At 40.3% G+C, this 21,576-nt stretch overlaps 1 protein-coding gene across 1 annotated transcript in view; it reads right to left on the bottom strand.

Moving 5' to 3' along the window:
- The window catches only part of RHOBTB1 (Rho related BTB domain containing 1), a 49,094-nt gene extending 34,199 nt beyond the window's left edge, over positions 1-14,895 (bottom strand). Inside the window, exons 1-2 of the mRNA XM_021535278.2 lie at positions 14,767-14,895; positions 10,328-10,423 (exon numbers count right to left, since the gene is read on the bottom strand). The gene's annotated coding sequence lies outside the window, so the exon portion shown is untranslated. The remainder of the gene's footprint in view (positions 1-10,327; positions 10,424-14,766) is intronic.
- Between the last annotated feature and the right edge of the window lie 6,681 nt (positions 14,896-21,576).

Here is a 21,576-nt window from a genome sequence, read left to right as displayed (position 1 = left end):
AGAGCAACTGACAGTTTCTAGGCTTTGGTACAAGAAAGCACAGTAATAAACCACAAGTATTCCCAGTCACTTTGCATAAGCATTAAAAATACACAAATGGTAAAGTTTTACTCATTTGGATGTTAAAGTATTCCAGGTAGCCAGCTTGGATTTTTCATTTTCATTTGTTTTTTTTTTCAGGAATGGAGGGAAAGGGAGAAGGGAATAAGCTCTGTCTTTGCAAGCAATCCTAAAGGACATGGCATTGGACCATGGTAGCATTTAACTACAGTCTGCTTTTGCCAAGTCAATACAGCTTTCCAAAACATGTTTATGGGCTGCCAAGTGAGCTCTGTCACTGCAGCTCAGTTATGTGCTTTAAACACTATCTCACAACTGAGAGAACAACTGGATAAAAAAAGACTAAAATAATAATTTAAAAGTGCATTCAATCCCATGGAGAATTCTACTTAGTCTTGCTAAATTATAAAATGCATTTGAAAACACAAATGTAAATCCATATGCCCATATGCTTCAATGTATTGTTTTTTACTCTGGGGCTAAACTAACCTTTTGGTTTTGAGACTATATTTCTCAGATGATTAAAAAGCATCATGAGAGAGCATCAGCTGTGCATAGACTATAACTGAGTTTACAAATAACCTTTCTACTCCTGGATCTTGAGAGTCAGTTTAATTCCAGAGGCTGCTCAAGCATGCAGTGTTAGCAGAACTCCTTAAGGAACTTGCTACTAGCTCAGAAATGCTGAAGCTCAGTGCCCTCAGGCCTTTCCATCCTCTGCACTTCTGAGACACCAGAGAAAGGCTCATGAGGAGACACGTTGAAAAAATACCAGTCAAGGATAACAGGAAGTGCAGGAAGAAGGGACTACAAGCACTTGGTTTAGTTTTTTTGATAAACACTTCTGGAAGGGGAGCCCATGCTTCTCACCATCCCATCATAATCTAAGTCTGCTGCATCTGCAGAGTATTGATAGTCTAAGCATGGTAACTCTGGGGTTTAGATTTTACATTCCTGCTTAGCAGCATTCTGAGAAAGTCCAAATCCCAGACCCAAGGGCTATGTGGAAGCAAGAGGCTCTCCCCTGTATTAGACGTCTAGGTACAGTCTGCTTAAAAAAAAAAATTAAAAATGTGGTAACGTGCCTCTGCTCCCTCTGAGGACCTACTCAAGCTTTTAACTCAGGACAACTGAGACTATTTTCCTTCTGCTTCAGGTTGCAACACCCAAGCACAAATGCAGTTTCCTATGACAAGCTACACGAACAACACTCAGGAGGGACAGTTATAGAACTGAGCTTGTTCACTTAAAGAGGGCAGGCCTGACAATGCAGAGACTGCCTGGGACTGTCTAAACCCAAAATCAAATATTACAGGACATCCTAGAATGTCTCTCTCCCCCTTACCCTTGAATGCAGGGGCCTTTCCTATTAGAAGACTTTAGGAGCATGTTTGGATTAAAAAAATGTTAGTGGAAATAATTTAAATGCACAAGGAGTTTAGTAAAACAGAGTAAGTTAAATTGTCCTGTATGGGCTCCACATTGCATATAGCAATCTCACAGGGACAGAAGGTGCTCTTTTCAGTCCATGAAATTTGCTTTCAACAATACAAAGAGAACATGAGTGAATGTCATACAACCAAAGTAAGGAAACACGGTACTTCAGTTATGGACTTCACCATCCACCCATTGCATGTGGTATATGTAGTCTCAGCCAACTGGCAGCATGTGAATTAAAACATCAGAATTACCCAGCTCCTGTCATTGTAGTCTACTTTTCCCCCACAATTAGGCTTAGAGACTTCAATGACATGGGTAGAGGAAAAAAATTTCTAACTACTTTTGTAATGGTTTAGGATATATTTCATTAGATTTTATCCATAAAAAATTCATAAAGAGAACAAATGCCTTGAATAAAACTATGTAAGAATACATTCTATAAACATTGAAATTAAACTCAACTCATTTCCTGTCAATACAATTTTTGTATTAAAAGGTTTGCATTCAGGGCTGTGACGTACCCTTGCCAAATGCTCATGCATTCCTAATTAGCTTTCTTTTAAAAACTACTGCACATTGTACCCAGTCCATTCTTCTCTTTGGTTAGCATTTGAAGTAAGGTGTCTCTATTTAGTGACATCAACATCTGCTCTCAGCCAGCTATGCAAATTGATAAGGCCAGTTGCATCCCTCTTCCTACAATCCCAAATTTGTCTTAATTCTCAGAGATGGAGACATGTAACACACACAATGATACCTTCACTGTGTTCCTTGGACACCAACATAGACCACTATACATTTATTTGTTAGGGTTTTTTTTCAGTTCTTCATTGAATGCTAAATATAGTGTAAGACCATGGTGGCTTAAGTAGCCTGCAGTGTACCAGATTTTATTAGAGCATTCTGTGAATGATATATATCACCAGTGGCCTTATGATTGATATTTCCCAATTCTTTTTCACTAATAAAGGGATATAGAAGGCTTAATACAGGCATGCATTTTGAACAGCTGAGTAAACAGGAAATAAACCATCTACAGAAGGAAAATGCCAATACTTATAATTTGGAATAAAATTAAATATCTACATTTTCTTCAGAGGATTATATTTTGACAGTGCTTTAGTTTTCAGTCTAATTATATGTAGGATATTGGCTTTTGCATTTCCCTGTTTCCATATTTAATCTTGTTAATTACAAGACCCTAATTTTCTCCACCTCACTCCAAAACAGAAAATCAATTTAGGTGGGAAGAGTCCTTCAGAGGTCATCTGGTCCAACCTCCTCCTCCATGCACAGCTAACTTCAAAGCTTGATCTGGTAAAGGACAATCAGTCCACAATCTCCAATCCACGTGTTCCATTGCTTAGCTACTCACTATGAAAATGGCTTTTTTTACAACAGTGAGAAAATTTTTTCTTTACACCTGCCTTGCTGCTACTTGTGACTGCTGCCTCTTGTCCTTTTGTCGCGCAACTGCGAGAAGATCTGGTTTCCCCATAACCCCTTGTGACTACCTGAGATAGTAATTAGATGCCCTCCTAACCTTCTCTGCTCCAGGTTAGATAAGCAGCTCGCTCAGTGTGTCTGTGTATATCTCATGTTTCAGTTTCCCCACAGGATTAGCAGCCCTTGGTTGCACTGTCTTCAGTTGGTCAATCTCTCTTTGGAACGGTGAAGCCTGAGCAGTTTCTCAGAAGCCACCTCACAAGTGCAAGCAGAGAGGAATAAGCCCTGCCCTCATGCTCCTCGCTGCTCTCAGCCTCAGGCAGCCCCAGATGTGGCTGTCCCCACTTCTGGAAGGACACTCAGCAGAGCCAGGTATGTCCCAGCCTGTTCACTTGTACTCACAGTCTCTCTGATGGCCCCTTAAACTCTGATAAATTGCCCTTCTCTTTCTGCTGTGAGGTCTGCTCTGAAAAGGGAGTGGATACACTTGAACAGTCCCAGTTTGCAAAGTTAGGTGTACCAAGATACAATTAAGCAAAGCAAAATTTTGGCTTAATAAGTACAGCAAGAGAAACAGCTGAGCAGTTATGTAAGAGTCTCCCAAGGGAAGAAGTGGCAGAGTTATGGCTCACTGCATTCCCATTCTGCATTCCCAGAGAGGATGAGGCTGTTTTAAGAATTGGTTCCATGGCAGAGTTTTGTATCACATGTGTAATCTTTACTAATGGGAGCAATTTTGCAACAGCTTGTATTTGCTATATTCCACACTTTTAGCTCCTCAGGACTATAACATGTATACAAAAGGTTTAATCAACTTATAAAAACACTTCCAAAAAAAAAACCTAAATAGAAAAAACTGACTAGTAGGAGGATTTCTTCTTGGCTGTGTCATTTTGCTGTTTGGCAAGGGAATGAATCTGGAAGTAATAGTGCTGGCATCTGCATAACTGTTCAGAGCTTCTTAAAATGTTTTTGCCATCTAATCAGATGTTAATGGAATGGAAAGAAGTCCTTTGTGGAATGAAATAAGAGTCATAGCAAACAGTCTGCTGTGGAAGATTTTCTGTCTGTCTGACCTTGTGGCTAGCTGTCAGTCTCCATCTCTCCTCTATGCAGATCAGTCAAAATTCACTTGTTTCTGAGTACTGAGTTTTCAAGAGACTTGAAACATCTTTATATTACAACTACAGAAGGTTTTCAATGACCTACACAATCTTTGCTTCTCACTCTTGATCTAAGCTATTGAACTTTAAAAACCGTACATAAATGGATCAGTCCTTTTTCTTCCAAGCATTATAAATGCTCTGCCTTTTGAGGATTGCAGAAATCACCTACTAAAAGGCTAGGAGATTTATACACAGGAGGATACAAAATGTATTTGACAGGAGCAATACACAACTAGAGCTCTCTGCAACAATGTGCCACCCCTGCTTGGAGTTGCTTCTATTAGTGGTATAAAGAGATGATGAGGACAAGTCTTGAACACAGATCTCTAGTTACAGGAACTGGCAAATGTCGGGTATGGTGAGAGGAAGAGAAATAAAGTGGATTTTGTGGCCTTCTTCACACTTGCCAAAGCCCAGTGTTATTGGTCTCTGAATCACTGCTTATATACAAGAACAGCAACCACTAGCCATACTCTGATCTTTATAGGCTGTCAAACCAACAGAGGAGATTAAGTAGAAGAATCAAAGGCAGCGTAATCTCATCACCACTGATCTTAGGGAAACAGCCTTATTAGCTACAACTTAGTCTTCTGCACCTCTGTCCCACAGCGAGTTAGACATGAAAGTAAGACCCAGTTATGCTTTTAAGAGCCTGATATAAATCCTTCTGAAACTGTTGAGGAAAAGCTTCCAGGGACTCCCCTGGGCTTCAATTTAAGGAGTAATTCAAGAAGAAAAACTCCTCAGAATTAGTTGCTACATGCCTATCTTAGAAAGATGATAACTTAAAGTAGCTTAAACAAAACAGAAATGAATGAAGCACCTGTAACTTTACTATTTTTTCACTAGGTTGTTCAAAGAATGTGCTTATTTGGGTTACAGTCCCCTCCAAGATTACAGTGCAATTCTTCATTTATTTTGAACAATGTGATTCTGCACAGTAGCAACACTGTGGGATTTTATGAATTCAAGACCAAATTCAAACTTTGTTATATTCTCTGTATTTTATACCTTGGAACCACTCATTTTTTGAAAGAGAAAGCTTTCCAGGAAGGTAAGACCTTTCCAGGAAGGAAAGACCTGACATGATTTAGTCACACTAGCAAAGACTGCCTTTCAGAGCCTGCATTTTTGCAACACAACAAATTCAGTGGGTCAGACTTGATTATATGAACACAGGGTTTCTACTGTCCAAATGCCACTCCTGTATTTTAGTGGTTTTCTTCAATATGTCTAAAGAAATCTAGTTCCCTTTTTTTTTTATATTACCAGGGTTGGTTCTGATGGATATCTTTTACTCCCTAAAACTCTTCCTATAAATTCTAGTAAAACAGTGTAGCTGAAGGATAATAGTAATTGCAGAAATTGCAGAAGAATGCACACAAGTGATTCCATACAAGAAACCACACACAAGTGATTCCAAGTCTAAGCAGCAGGCAATAAAGACAGTTTGCATGTTTCACCACAGGCTGCTTGATGAGACTTCCCTAATTATGTTTATTAGGAATAGTTTCCAAGAAGGATTTTGTTCTTTTAAATGCCACCATTCAAAAGCTATCAACCATGAAATCACATACTTCTTGCATATATTTGCAGTTTTCACAGAGGCTGTAGGACTACTTCCAGGATTTGCCTGAAAAGTATCACTGTTACAGGTTTGAACTACAGATTAGGCACAAATCAGAGGGCTTAAAGGAGTGTGTGTATACTGAGCAATTTGCAAAGTACTGAGTAAAAGACATCACTTTCCAATTACACTTAGAAGTGCAGCATTTAAATATGTCAGGAACAGAATATACCTTTGTAAAATTAAAGAAGTAGAACCAGCAGCAGCAGTGGTTTTGAAGCTAATCAGGCATTCAGGGAGCTTTAACAAAATCAGAAATATTTTAGTGCCTTGAAATTTCTCATTCACTCATTGCTTGAAAGTCATATTGCCAAAGCATCTACTAGAAGGGTTTTTTTCCTCTTTGAACAAAGTAGCAAGACATGTAGCATTCTGTTTTTAAACTTTTACGAGTCAGGCAAGAGTTCTTTTTCTGGGTAAAGGAAGAAGAGAAGAACTACAAAGGTAATCTTATTTACTCCCCTACACATTAACAGAATTGCTAGAGCAGGGTGCATTTTGTAGCATTATAAAATTCTCAAGAGAATTAAATTCCTCCCACACCTTGCCCCCAAAATATTTTTGCAGGAAAAGGTACTAATTGTTTACAGAAGAAATTGCCAATAAAATGTCATCAAACTGCATCTGTTACAGAAGATAAATATTCCTCCACCATTCCGATTTTTTACTTTAGGCTTCTAGCTGAAATTCTGATCTACAGCTAAAAGACCATTGTCCCCTTATAGTAAGTTAAAAGTTCCTTAATTATAGTGTTGCCAGTGGACAGCACTGTTGTAAACACATTAGAGAATTAAAAGAACAAATTTTACCTCTGGAGAAATATGATGGAGACAGCTGGATTGCCTCAAGGAAAGCCTGACCCACAGGTATTTTCCTTAGAAGACAGTAAAGTATTTTATGAAACAGTCTTCTGTATTTAGTGACCAATAATCTACACTATTGTCATAAGCTCACATGATAGTCAAAAAGACGTCTCTGAAATAGAAATGACAAATTCAGGAAGTTCAAGTGTTATGGAACAGCCATAAATCAAAAACTAAAATGTGTACAGCCATAAGGCCCCACAACACATACATCCATCTCAAGTGTAAACTGTACCTGGGACACCTGCCCATGCTGAGCATATCTAGGAGCCCATGCAGAACTAAATTTCACCACTGACAAAGCAGCTGAAAACAAAAAGCAGCTAAAGCCCTGGTACTGTTACCATACTATGTTTTTGTTACTGCAAATCCTCATTTTGAGGGTGCTAGGCCCTTGCTTCCAGAGGTGTGAGAGACAGGTAATTCCAGCTGGCAAGAGAATGTTTTGGTGTAACAGCACTGATTTTACATCCCAACTTCGATTTCTTATGTTGGGTATCTTGATGCTTAAGCTCCCTGAATTAATGGACATTTCAGAACTGCATGATTTCTTTCTTCCTTTTCCACCTAACTGTAATCAATTGTTCCTGATTCTGCATAGGTATTGTGAAAAACAGTCTCCTTTATGTAAAGCACAGCAAATCCCATGAAAAAGTTAGAAATATGGATTTCAACAGTATGATAAATAATGCTAGAGAACATAAATTTAATTACAAAGATCAAAAGCAGCAAACAGCAACACTGCCCTTCCTCTCACACCTGAACCACCCCACAAGGCAGTCCCCCCACTTTTCTAATCTCTAGTCACAAGCAGTCCTAAGTCTGAGAAGAACTTGTTCAAGCAGTTTGAAAATTTAAAATTTCCTCTGATAGATTTAATTCTACTGAAGGTTGCTGTTGCACACACACCCCTCTGCTGGCTTTGCATAGTCCAGAACTTTGTATTTGCCATTCTGAATTGTCAGATACATTTAAGTGCCAGACTGCACTGTAGAGGCAGTAGCTATTTTATTCCACTAACTCTGAAGACACTAATCTCTGAGAGAGCAGTAGCTTCTTTACCCAGACAGCTAAATTTACTACTACTTGTCTCGTAATGCCTCAAGTGACATAGAAGCCCAAAAGCAAATAAGCTTTGACTGAGATATTAAGGAGTAAATAACACCTCTACAAAGACACATCTCCCAGAGATGTAGCATTTTCTGATTCAAGCACATACCCATCCACAAGTTAGCTTTTTTTCAAACCTGCAGATATATTCACTTTGAGAAGTGAGACCAAATCAGAGAAACAACAGGAACTGGTGTGGAAACAGCAAATTTCTGAGAATACTGTTCTGTAATTTAGCTATATGAGCTATACATGTTACTCAGAAATTCATTTTAAAACAGTCTGGGAAGCAAGGCTTGACATTGGGAGCAGAGGTGAAAAGATATTCAGATTCTTGGGTGTGCCATTTCCCTCAATATGTACTTTTTGATGGTGAGATCAGTGAATGCATATTAAATAATTCATAGCATCAGTGTCCTGGTTTCAGTTGGAATAGAGTTAATTTTCCTCCTGGTTGCTGGTACAGAGCTGTGTTTTGGGCTCACTATGAGAACGCTGATGACCTAAGGGTGTTGTAGGTGTTGCTTGGTAGTGCTCACTCCAAACTGAGACGTTTCATTGCTCTGCCAGTGAGCAGGTACACCAGAAGCTGAGGGGAAGCAGGGCAGGACAGGTGACTCAAACTGGCCAAAGGGATATTCCATACCCTAAAAGGTCTTACCCAGTATATAAATTGGGAGAGTCAACTGGGAGCTGCCAACTGCTGTTCAGGATTGGGCTGGGCCTCAGCCAGCATGTATGCACTGCTTATTTTTCTGGGGTTTTATTTATCTCCCTTTATTTTCTCTCCTTTTTAATTCCAATGATTATCATATTTTATTTCAATTATTAAACAGTCCTTAGCCCACAGGTTTTACCTTTTTTCTGATTCTCTTCCCCTCTTATGTACTGGGGGTACATAAGCAAGCAACTACATGGTACTTAGCTTCTGGCTGGGGTTAAACCATGACAATCACAACTTGCATATGTGTAATACTGTATACTGGCTTTCAGGAACTGCATTACCTACAAAATTACTTCTATTTTTATTCACAAAGTATATGTTTGTCTTTGATGATGTCCTGAAAGGGACTCATTAAATTACTAATGTAACTATTAAAGCTATTAAATTACCAATTTTGAGGGATCAATTCAAAGCACATTGAGATAAGCATAAATCCAAAGTAAACCAAGTGTCTCTTCACTTCATTGACCCTCCTACGAGGCTCTGAATGCTAAAATGTCTTTCTCCTGACAAGATTAACCCCTTCATTGTATAATCTTCCCTGGCCAAAACAGTGGAAGTAGCTACACCTAGGGCTCACAAAATGTTCTGCTTGGTAGTACACAATGATGGGGGCAGGAGGGATGCTTGGTTTGTGTTTACTTTTAAAGCCCAGGGGGGAGATAGCTCCCTAAGCTTCCTGACAAGATGTTTATTTTTATTCACATTGTCACTGTGTTTTCCCATGAACAAATATTTATACTTCGGAGGAAATGTTTCAGTAGCATGTTTCAGACAGGATAAGCAATGTTCACTTCCCTTCCTTTTATTATGAGAAAGCAATTTTGCTTACAGGAGGAAGTAAATAAATCAATTCCCCAGAGGTGCCTGGGAAGGGGTAATTCTTGCAGGGAACCCATCTTGAAAATACTGGCAGCATGACATTAGGTCAGTACTAGCTGACCTGTGGAGGTTTCATTTGCAATTGCAAGAAATGAACACATCAGAGATTTATTGTTTCCTTTGTTCAGAGAAATAGACCATGCCTGTGAAATCCTGTCTTAATTAAAACATTCTCCCTTCTGACAAATTTTAGTAGGATCTTATGTCCCTATCTGCATTATTATAATGTACATTTAATACATATGGAAAACTATAAATCGATCTTTTGTTAATATTTCTGAACATATAACAGACTGAGAAGGCCAGTTGATGAAAATGACCTAATTTCATTGACTACTCCAAATTGTGAAGAGGGTTTGACTCTATGATGTCCTGAAGTTCCTTACAGCCTGAATTTTCCCACAATCCTAAATTAAGGACATGTATTTGGTTTTACTAATTTTCATACTTACTGCAGGAAGTGTTAAGATCTGGCTGTGATGCTTGACAAAAGCAACAAAAATATACACCTGTAACTCAGACTGGCAAAAGACCCACTTTTCCCTAGGCTGCATAAAGCCTGGATGCATGGAAAAGTACCTACATATTTGTGGTACAAGCTCTTCCTTCATCCCAGGATCTCATTCATTTCCTGCACCTGCAGTTAGTCTGTGTGTGAGTATTCACTCTTGAACATCAGACTTTGCAGCTTCCGTTTCTTTGATGCTTGGAAAAAAGCTTGACATTGGGTCAAAAGCTACTCTGTGCAGAAGCTGCTCATTACCAACCCTGCAGCACCAACATTTGTTTTTATCTGCAGGAATATCAGAACAAAGCTGACTAATCCTGTAAATGAAACTATTATTTGTAAGACTTTTCAGTTAAGACTTTTGGTACAAAGTTTGCCAAGACACAAATGTTATAACTCTAAAATACTTGACCAAAATCTGCTGGTCAGAAGAGCAGTGGTGACCGGCAACACTAAGTGAAACAAGTCAGGTTTTTTTTATTTCTCCCTGTTGATACTTACCTCACAGGAGAAAATGTTCACATCCATTTTTAGCAGCTTGATCAAAAGCAGAATTTCATTAAAAATACTTCATGTCTTTTTCTTAACACGGCACTCCTAAAGAGGAAAGAAGAAAAAAAAAAAAAAAGAATAAACTTTACTATTTTCAACCTAAAATTACAACACATGCAACAACAACAACATCCTTTAGGATGCATTTTATATTGTAAAGCAGGACTGCTTGGTCAATAAAACAGTCTTTTAAAGTTTCAAACAGGTAAACTTTACTAGAGTAAATTTTTACTAAAGCACTCTGCTCCAATGCAGTGAAGAAATCATGGGTAGCTTGATAAGCTTTTGGGCATAACTGGAGATTAACACAACTCTCTCAAATGAAGCTTCTTCATTAATAATTTCCTTATGGATTTAGATTAAAAAAAAAACAAAAACAAACCACCTTAGGTGTCAATACCTAACACTGCTGTATCCCAGTTAACCAGCTCCTCTCTCTTAGGCAACAGACTGAGAGGGATTTTTTGGCTACCTTCAAGGTGACAAGACTCTAAAATATGAGTTGACAGCCTGATGACACACGAACTAGAAATTCTATGTTGCTTCCCCCCTTTGGTAACAAATGAAATTAACTATAAATGTCCTTCATTTGGTTTTGTAAATGCCTACTTTACTGTGGCTTGGTTCCCATCCAGGAGCAATGTGGAGGTTTTCCAAGAACCAAAGGTGGGAAGAACTTTGATTTCACTTCAGATACTGCCCTAAAAGCAAAGCTCAGGGGCACAAGTAGGTTTCAGAAGTTCAGGATAGCTTGAATAGCAGCAGTGAAATGCAGAGTCGTCAAATGAACAGAATAGTGGCCCACTGGGCACTTTTCCCTTCTTAACAGGATCATTTCAGAACTGAATTTAGGACTGAAGTTAGTTTCTCACATAAATTACAACCTTCTGTAAATACCCAGCACAACACAAGAGAGAGAGTAAACAGAAAATGAACACTTGATTCCAGCTTTGTGGAACAGACAAGCCACAATAATTGACACAAGAGCTAGAGGCATGATGTTTATGTCCTCTAGGAGTCCTGCCCTGCCCTTTGCTACTTATCAATAAGCATTTTAGTGGCAAAGACATATTAGTCTTCCTGAACTGCCATGTTGCATGCAGCTACTACTGTGGAGAATCTTCTTACCATCTTTTCTACTTTATTCACCCTTACTTCCTCCAAGGCAGGCCCACACAGCTCCCTTCGTAAGCCTTACAAATGACAGCCTTAACCCACAATTAAACAGCTTTCCAAATTATTAATTAGTGGCATTAGCATACTCAGGGCTCTAAACCAGTTTAAATAGATACCTTATGTGATAGTGTACCATTCATAACCGTTTACTTGTTTCTTGAGTATTGAGTATTGATAGCAGATTAGAAGTTACTTGCAGCTTCTTTCAGAACATTTCTTTTCAAAAAAAAAAAAAACCTAAAAAAAGGGCATTTGGTTTATCTGATCATAAACCCAGAGTTTTCTGTGTTTTTACTTTACTGAGATCTCATTTGCTTCTAACAGCCTTTCTCTGCTTCATCCTCATTAAAATCTACAGACATGTCCGCCAAGGATATATCAAGATCCTTCTTACTCTCAAACAGACATGTAAAGCCCTTCCATTAGCTCATTCACAATTCTTTTTCAAAAGTCATTAATCATTTACATTATTATCCTATTAAAGGCCATATTAAGACTGCGGCACAACATAAGACTCTTCTGCTTGCTGAGATATTTTTTGAATTGTTATGCTGTAAAGTGAGACCAGTTGTTTGAAGAATATAAGCAGATAGAAATGTAGCTAAACCTGATTTTCATCATTACTAAAGCATAAGCCTAAAAGTTCCACTTCACAGATAAAAGTTTATGGCCTTCATCCCCCTGCCCCTCAGTCTTCCACTTTCTGGTTTTGAAGACAGTTGAGTTCTTAATTAGCATTGTTCTACTCTATTACAACTCCAAAATACAAACATCTCTCATATCATGGTAGTGGAAGCAGATCTCTCTCTGTGATGATCTGCACTCAGAAGAACAGAGCAGCTAAACCTTACATACACCTTCCTTACTAGAGTCTCGAGGAGCTCACAGCTGAGAAGAGCTGTCTTGCTGTGACCCTCACCCTGCGTGCCTGCAGAGAAATCACTAGTTTTGGTCATGGCAGTGCACTTCCTTCTCTCTCCCATCTGCTCTGCAGCCAGGCAGGCAGTACCTGAACTAAAGCCCACCCACAGCAACAAGCACACCATGATGCCGTGTGCATTGGCATGCAGCAAGGTCACCATGTGCTGAGGGAAACTAAAACATGCTGGAACACAGAGCAATTCAGTGAGGGATGTAATTCTCCAAAGTGGGGACTTTTTTTTAAATAGGCAGGGAGGTGAGAAACAGGAACACCTGCTGCAGGTTGGCAAGTGAAACATTTGCAGTGCAAACCAGGCCCAGAAGGAACACAAAAGAGGCCAGGTGGAACACTGGGATCCCTGGATGTCTCATAGTGGTCAACATTCATGTGTAATCTGGTTTAGAAGCCTCTTCTGTGATGGACAAGACACTCCTCTTACACACTGACACTACAGAAAACTCAAGAAAACTCAGCCCAGTTTTTCTATCAAATCCACTTCCGTTTCACCTTTGTGTTGTTCAGAAGCCTTAGCTGATCCAGCCTTTGCCCCACTCCTCTTTTGTTTGGTTTGTTGGGGATTTTTATAATTATTATTACCAAACTAACAATATTGCAGAATTCTCCCAATTTTTTTTTATGAGTTTCCTTTAACTAGCCCATCATCTCTGTGCGCTGGTTTCAGTTTCTGTAACATCATGTATTTACAGGACAACTGCCCCAAATCTCTTCAACAACCTTTGAGGGATTACATGGAAGAAAACTGCTTTTAAACCTTAAGTTTCTGGCTTACTTAATATGGTCTCACTTCAAACTTTTGCCTTTAAAAGCTCAAATACTGGGAAAAATTTAAGTAAAAAACAGCAGAACCTTAGTTTACTGTTGTAATCTTTACTATGACACACCTCACTTGCCCTAATTACATGGTTGAACAGGCAGTAAAAATGTGACTTCCCATTGATACCTAAATCAACATTTCCTCTCAACATACATTCAAACATTTAATGTTGCTGGATCCACAGCAAATGACAAGTGTTTTGCCCTTTCTATTTCAGTTTTGGCAAGTATGTTTTTTTCAGGGATCTCTCAGAGAAAAAGGAACTTTTCCCTGTATTGATTACAGAGACAACAGCATGATGAGGTGTGATATAAATATTTCCATTTAACTAAGTAAAAATGACAACATTTGGTGTTGTTGACAATCAGGTTCTAAAAGAAGATGGGATATCATGATTGGCACTAGCCCTATCTTAGGAGCACCCACAACAACTCAGTTAAACAGCTGCTAAACGAAAGTGCAAGTAACTCTAAAGCTCTGCTTTCCTATGCTGCCCAAATAGGGAAATGGTTTTCCCCTTTCTCATCCCTTTTTTTCCAAGAGCTGCAGAAGACTTGGGATAGGTATGGCCTACTGCTTCTCCTCAGAGGTTCTCAACAACTGTAAAGAAGAGAAAGAGCTCTTGAACGTCATTCTCCTTTAGGGAGGCATGTCCTTCTTTATTACCAGCTCCTCTTGTATGCAGTTCTCTACATGCATTTGCACTCTGCACCAATTACAAATTTCATTCTTGTAATGCAGAGAACCATTAATAATTTAAGATTAAAAAGGAACCTAAGGGCAGGAATATTCCATTTTTGCTCACGAGATAGATGGTATGCTGCTAGTATGTCAACTCAAGTTATCTTTGTGCATGCTACGTTAATTCAGCAAATTGCTTTTCAAACAAAGTGCATGCAGAAAGTGCCTGGAGATTCTACATGAGAAGAAAGTTTCATTTCTATAGCAAATGTGCCAAACCCATACCCAGAAAGTGAAGTATGAAGAGATTTTAGTTTTGTCCATTTAGTTTTCACAAACAGGGGTTAGCCAAGATGAGTTTTGTAAAGAAGCCCTCTGCAAGAGCGCATAAAAGTCATGCCAGGTGTAGTGATAAACAGCCCGGCGCCCTGCCTGCACGGAAAGCAGAGAAACAGCGAACGCGTCTAACGGTGTGGAATGGCTCAGGAGCGATGCGGCAGGACCGCCTGACAGCCAAGCGAGCCGTCAGCACTTCTGACCTTACCGCGGAAGGGAACGGGACATCAGGGCAGGGCGGGCAGGTGCAGAGACTGTCCTGGGGCGGGAGCCGGGTGCTCGGAACGGGGAGCGCCCCCGGCCCGCCGGTGCCAGCCCCGCGGTGCCCCGGCCGCCCGCCGCTCCTTCCCCCGGCGTCCGGCCCCGCGGGGTCACCCACAGCCACCGGCGGCGGCGTCTGCCCGTCCCGCGCCCGCCGCCGGGGCCGCAGCGTCTCACCTGAGGGCGGTGCGGGAGCGGCTGCGGACGGGACAGAAGCGGCGCTCAGCGGGGTGCGGTGTCTCGGGTGCGGTGCCGTGCCGCTCTGTGCCGTGCCGTGCCGTTCTCTCCTGTGCTTTGTGCGCCGTGCCCAGCGCGGAGCGGGCGCGCGCGTCCCAGCCAACCAGCGCCGTCACGTGAGCGCGTCCCGGCACGCGGCGCCGCTGCCGCGGCCGTTAGGGCAGCGCGCGCGCGGCGGCGGCGGGAAGCGCGCGCGGAGAAGGGCGCGCGGCTGCGCGCGCGCTGCTCCGCTCTGAGGGGGCCGGGGGTCGCCGCGCCCCTCACGGGGCTCTGGGGCTGCCGGCGGCGGCGCGCTCGCCCTTCCTGCCCTCGGGAGAGATCGTTTCCAGGAATTGAGGGGCTGCGGAGGCAGGAAATCCTGCGGGGCCCCGTGCGGGGAGCGGCTGCAATGGCATCACCTCCGTGCGCGGGAGGGTGGGGTCCCCAGCCGCCTCCTCCCTGCTCCGTGAGAGCATCCGCGCGATGGAATGTGGATCGAGGTGTGTGTGCCTCCCTGAACTGTGAATGCTCTTGTGTTTAACATTGCTGACGAGTCTGATGAGTAAATCCTACCTCACCTCAGTTTCACCACACAGAACTTTCATGCTGAAAAAAAAAAAAAAAAAAACCAAAAAACCGTTAAGCCTGTTTTCCGGTCAGGATGCTTTCCACTTGCCCTGCCCTCAGGGTGTCTGACCTCTCTATCAGTAATACGCTAAGAGAAGTCTTTAAAGAGAACAATAGCGGGTCTCCGTAAATAATCCAGCTCCGTCAGACATTTAAAACGGCTGTAGTACGAATTGCTGAAATGATTAGGTAAATTTGATGAACGGCCCAGTAGTCTGGTGTTAAAGGCACTTTCTGCTTACTCCAAGTCTTGGACTCAATTTTCCACCCTGGGTCATCGTGTGCTGTTGAGGGGGATTTGGGAGGACTGTGGAGGCCGGGCACTCAGCCCTGGTGCCAGTGCTTCATGTCGGTGATGTTTAATGGTGGTCACGGAGGGTTTCTGCCACCACAGCCTTTCTGAAAGGGGAAGGGCTGAGACAGAGGGCCTAAGGACAGCAGGAGCTGGCAGTATTGCAGGTAGAGAGGCAGGCTGGGCTTGCAGCCAAACTGCTCTCCTAGCTCAATGGCAGAGATCAGGCGCTCTGTGCAGAACCAACGAACCTAGCTCCCATATAACAAAAACCATAAGAAAAGCAGGGTTCATTGAATCTTCATTCTCCTTTTGGTAATTTTCATTTCATGTGCTTCCGTGTGGAGTCATGAAGGCTTGAAATGTACCTGCTGTATACTGTATGAATAGTGAAATATACATGTATGCTGTATCAGGATGCTGAACAGTGCAGCAGGGGGAATTAGCCTGTGCAGAGTTCTGTGATGCCACGGACAGACTGCCTTCAGCACATAAATCAGTTTTCGACTATTATCAAACACTAACATACCCTGTTTGACATTTGTAAAAGAAATGTGGGAGAATGACCACAGAATTTCAGGAGCTGAGCCTATAAAATAAATGGCACCGGTATTGTCAAGCCCTCATTAAGTGGACAGAAACTGGTAGCAACTTGGCTAAACGTAAAATTTAGAATAAGTGACTGAAAGATAGTGACCTTTGTTGCATATGTGGTACTAAGGACAAAGAAAGATTGCTAGGCCATAGTTACTCCCAAGAATTGGAAGGATTATTTTATTTGGGAAGAACTTTTACAGAATCCTGGTAACTCAGAGCCCCAACGAGGAAGCCTCCACCATGCTTCCACAGTATTTGCGTGCAGAATTGTAGAGTTGTGCAATTTCACTCTGTACAAACAAACTGTCTAAATTCCTGTAATTTGTGCTGGAAACACACTATCATTTGCAAGGCAATTGGAGCAGACAGCTGAGCTCACAAGGGTTATCATCTGCATCTGTTCAGAGGACAGCCTCCAACTTTGTATTGGCTAATATTTTTAGCTTTGCTAAGTAAACCCATATGAGATAAAAGTCCACCCACACAACAGGTTATATAGTTTGCTTTAAATCAGCTGTGTTTTGTGAATACTGAAGGGCTTGATTCTGTTTCATGTATTTCCTTTAGCAGTTCAAAATTAATTTAGGTTGTTTGAAAGGTGCTTGACTGACAATTTTAGAAACTGAATTCTTGTGTTTAATCTCAGACTGAGTCTGACACAAGGCAGCCACTCAGCTGTATTAGAGAGGAAACTTTGCTAATCTGAGGGTAGTCTTATTACTTACTTTCACATGCTGGTAAAGGCAGGATTTCCTGTTTTTTCACTGATCTATAGTTACTGGGTTTATTATACATACATGATTTTAATGTAATGTATTTTCATTACATTAAAATTATGCCTTGGATACTAAGATTGTATGTTTAATTTGGAACAAAAAAAAAAAAAAGCAAGTATTTAGTAAAACATCTGCCCTTTAAGGTATGATAATTCCATTTCAGCCTTAAATGGCTAGTAGTATGGAAAGCTAATGATCTTCACAGAACACTTGCTCTCTTTCCACCAACTTTCATTCATAGTCCTTATTGATTTTTGAAAAATTAATTTATGCTATTAATATTGTGCTTATTTTTGTGTAAAATTACAGGTGTTGAATCTATAAGCAGAGATGGAGTGCCATTATCCTTCAAAGTGCACATGGAATAGATAATAGAATCCATGTAAGTTCTAGCTTCCAGAAATGGAAGACAATTTATGAAATTTGCTGTTAAGAATAATTGTTGGCTGAAAACTGTGTAACTTTTATGATAATATCTCTTGAATCCAGACATAAGACCATCTGATACCAGTCAGGATGTCAAGTCTGTGATTTTTCCTCATTCACATAAGATACTGAGGTGACAGAAATATTTATGATTGTGAGTCTTTTCATTGCTACACCGTTATCAAGCTGCAGTTACATTAGTCTGACTAGAGTAGCTCCAGGTGACTCATGGCTTTCATTATATGTCTGAGCTTTTAAAGGGTAAAAGATTTGGGAGAGATAATTTTTTTCTGCAGAAAAATGAAACAAAATCTGTTTTGTGATAGTAAGTACATTTGTAATCTTTAGCACTCACTACATATTATAGGATGGAGGTAGATTTTGAGCTTTCTGGAAGTTCTCTAAGCTGTTTTCAACCAGTGCCTTGAAGCAATAGGAGTCACTGTCAGCAAATCGAGCATAGATCTTTGTGCTGTGGTGGAGCAGGGAGTGTTCCTGTGTTCAGTTCTGCCAAGTGAACTGTGGTGACCCAGGAGGTCATATGGGACATGGCATTGAGCAAGTCCCAGGCTTTCCAAACAGGGTTGTAAGCCAATGGCTCATTATGCTACAATTTATTGATGTTTTTAATGTTTTATCCTCTAATGTCTTAGGGTTATGATTTTAGTTACTGTATCCCTTTACTGACACATTGGTCTGGAACTGGCTTCAGACAGTGGCATTCTCTTGCTGAGGATCCTCTGGCTCTGCCCACAGTCCCCAGGAGGCTGTGGCCAGCTCTGGCATCCATTCTCATTCCCTGTCATTTGGTGTTAGGGCAGGTGGAGCTCCTGTTCTCTACATCTGTGTGTGGCAAAGATTGGACTGGCTTTGAAGTCTGCTTCTTTGTCCTAAGAGACACCAGAATCACTATCAGGAGCCTTCCTGAGGGTTTTCAGAGCCTTTCTTAGAAGGCCTTATTACAGCTTTAGTACAATAAATCAGAGGAGTGAGAGGTTTTAGTTCTTCCCTATGAGGATTTGGCAAGTCCAAATCTAAAACATTATAAATAGTTCAGTGAGAGTTGTGAGCAGAACAAGAGTCAAATAAAACATCAGGAGGTACACTAGAACCTTCTGGTGGAGGCTTATCTTATCCTTATGGAGTGTTATAAAAATAATCTTATAAACACTGAAGTAATTGCCACCATGAATCACATTGTGTGTTCATACTAGACAAACCTGCATAAGACTGGCAAAGGTTTATCTGGGTAAAGATGCTGACTTGGAAACTGTGAGAGAGAAAAGATTTCATTGGCAGACTGTTGTAATAGTGAAGTATTTTATCCTGAGGAGAAATAGGTTGTGGAAATGTCAAATCTGTATTATACAAAAGTAAGTCAGAGGGAATCTATTCCTGATCTTGGAAAACCTACCTGAATCTCCCATTGCTTTGGGCTCATAAATATCAGGAGTGAAGTGACAGCAGAGCTCCTGAGTTCTAGTGGTTCAAACAAATAAACATTTATTAACTCTGGTTTGATGGACAGTTCCTGTTTATCCAGCATTGTTCACAATCAAGTCTTAATACAGTTTGTTCTTTTTAAATAAAAAGGCTTATAACTAGCTTGGACAAGCCTTTGAAGAATACACTCCAAAGAACACTGGAAAGAACAGCAATGCCATGGAAGGAGGATAAAGACAAGCCTTTCCACTAATTTATTTTCACAGTTTTATTAAATGTGGTGAATATGTTTAGCCACACCAAACTAGTCTTTGGTAAAGCAAAAACTTCATCAAGAAAAGCTTGCATGACTTAATAATTACACAAAATTGATCCAGGAAAAAGAGATCATGAACTAATGTAGAGTGCTAAACTGTCTGAAGCTTATTCATCCTTAAGTTCAAATGTAAAACTGAGGCAGTACAAGAACAGACCAAAATATTCCTATCCTATCGCACCTCCTCTCCTCTCCCCCTCCTTCTCCTCTCCCATCCTTTTTCTACACTTGTGACTACAGAGCTCATGGATGAATTTGCTTTGGGGAAGGAGAAATGGCTCTCTCCATTTGTGTGTGCTCCTGCGAGGTAAGGGTTTGTGGCTATATAGTTCCCTTGTCTAGCCTGATTTGCAGAATTTAATCCCCACTTGAAACCCAGATGGATTGCAACACTGCATAGTGTGTGTAGTTGTTTGCTCTGCCAATACAGAGGATTTGCACCAATGTTGCTGCTTTCCTAGCAAATCCTCTGTAGAACGAGCCAAGACCTGTGATACCACATAGGCTTAGTTCTCAACACCCTTTCACCATAACCTTTCACCATGCAGCAAATGTGAAATGCTACCAAACTAGAGCAGTACAGTTTTACCCTGCTTGGAAAGCATTTGTGATCAGCTGTAACTCGAGGAAAGAAGGCCCATTGTGAATTAAACACTGTTTTGCTGAAAACGTGTATTGGATTTAATCCAATTACTTGTTTGCTGGCACAAATTCTTTTGGTGACCATGAGTTTCCAAGAAAAAAGATAAAATTGTATCTCCCTTCCTAGATTTAACCCTATTCAAATGTCAAATTGTTTTGTGTGTTTCCACTCCTGATCTTGAAGTCTGGACCAGAGTGGAAGATAGAATGAGCACACCACCTCCAAATTCTTATCATCTAGGCCCAAACTCTTCTTGTGCAGTGTGTGTGGGAATCTCTCACAAGCATCACACTCAAAAAGCATATCATTTTGTGGTGATTTATGCATCAGTTCAAATGCTGGTTGCTGTAAAATAATTCCTTGTTTCTATCCTCACAAATACTGCTTATAGTACCATAGGACTTTGACCAAAACTAGCCAGTCTGTATAAATACAAATAAATAAAATAAATACAAATAAATAAAAACAGTGCCTTCTGATAGCTCAGATTATGATATGCCTGCAAAAATGGATGCACACATATATCTGAAATGTGGACATTGGCAATTTTGATAGTTCTCAAGATGGTCTAATATGTTATAGTAATATGTTTTGTTGTTGAGTGTTTGAACCTCATGTGAACATGTTTTTCTAGACCTGGTAATAGGCTGCTATCCACAAAAGGATATTTAACTGTAAGTAGTATTTTTCATGTTGTTTAATCTACTTACTCTCTATTTTAATTTCTTTCTTTTATCTCCCATTTATCAGTTAAAACAAAATGTAGGTGCTTATATAAAACTTCTCAACAAAAGTTTTTGCTGCTAAAAAGGCCCAAATGCAAACCTCAGGTTTATATGCTACCCTCTGCTGTGGGCTGTGCCATGGTTCCTCAGAAAGCCAAAATCAACACAGCACAAAGCCACAGAGGACCTGAGTGTCAAGTAGGACTTCTCCTTTGTTTCATGTGCACTTGGAATCCTTATTTTGCTGTTAGCTTATGAGACCATAAGAGGAATTATGAATTATCACCTTGCAGTGTATAATTAGTGGAGACCAGAGTTGTTTCACTGTAAATAAGAGAGGTCTGCTAAAATGGCAGTCAGTAAATAATCCTTGTGTCTGGATTCAGATTCTGACTTCTTTGTTTGGGCAAGATGTTGGACCTGATGGTCTGGATTTTAATTGTTTGTGGAACTGGCGGGTTAAAGAGGATCAAGAAAGAGAATTATGATTTTTGTATTGCCTCTACATTTAAAGATTGTGGTATACTGCATGAGGAAACTTGCTCTGCATTTTCCAACAGAGAGACATTGAAAATATGCCAGATGCATTTAAATGAACTTATTAAAAAGTTGAAAAATGTGAAAATATGAGAAAAAAATAAAGGGAATACTTTTTCTGAACATTTCTTTCTAATCTTCAGATTTACATTTTAATTGAAATAGTTAATAAAATTATGCCAAACTAGTATTTAATTTGCAGAGCTTCAGTTGGGCTTAAGATCTATGTGTCTTGATAATCATAGAAAAGTTGTCTTCTGGATACATAACTAGGTCCAGTATCTCAAAAAAAAAAAAAGAAAAATGTAAAGACAATTTTAGTACCTACAGAAAATTTTGGCAATGTCCTATTGTTTTGTTACTGATTGCTTACTCTTTTCAGACTAAGT

Source organism: Lonchura striata, chromosome 7 (assembly GCF_046129695.1).
Source record: "Lonchura striata isolate bLonStr1 chromosome 7, bLonStr1.mat, whole genome shotgun sequence".
NCBI lineage: Eukaryota > Metazoa > Chordata > Aves > Passeriformes > Estrildidae > Lonchura > Lonchura striata.
The sequence above is the reverse complement of the archived record's forward strand: the minus strand, read 5'-3'. Positions and strand labels throughout refer to the sequence as shown.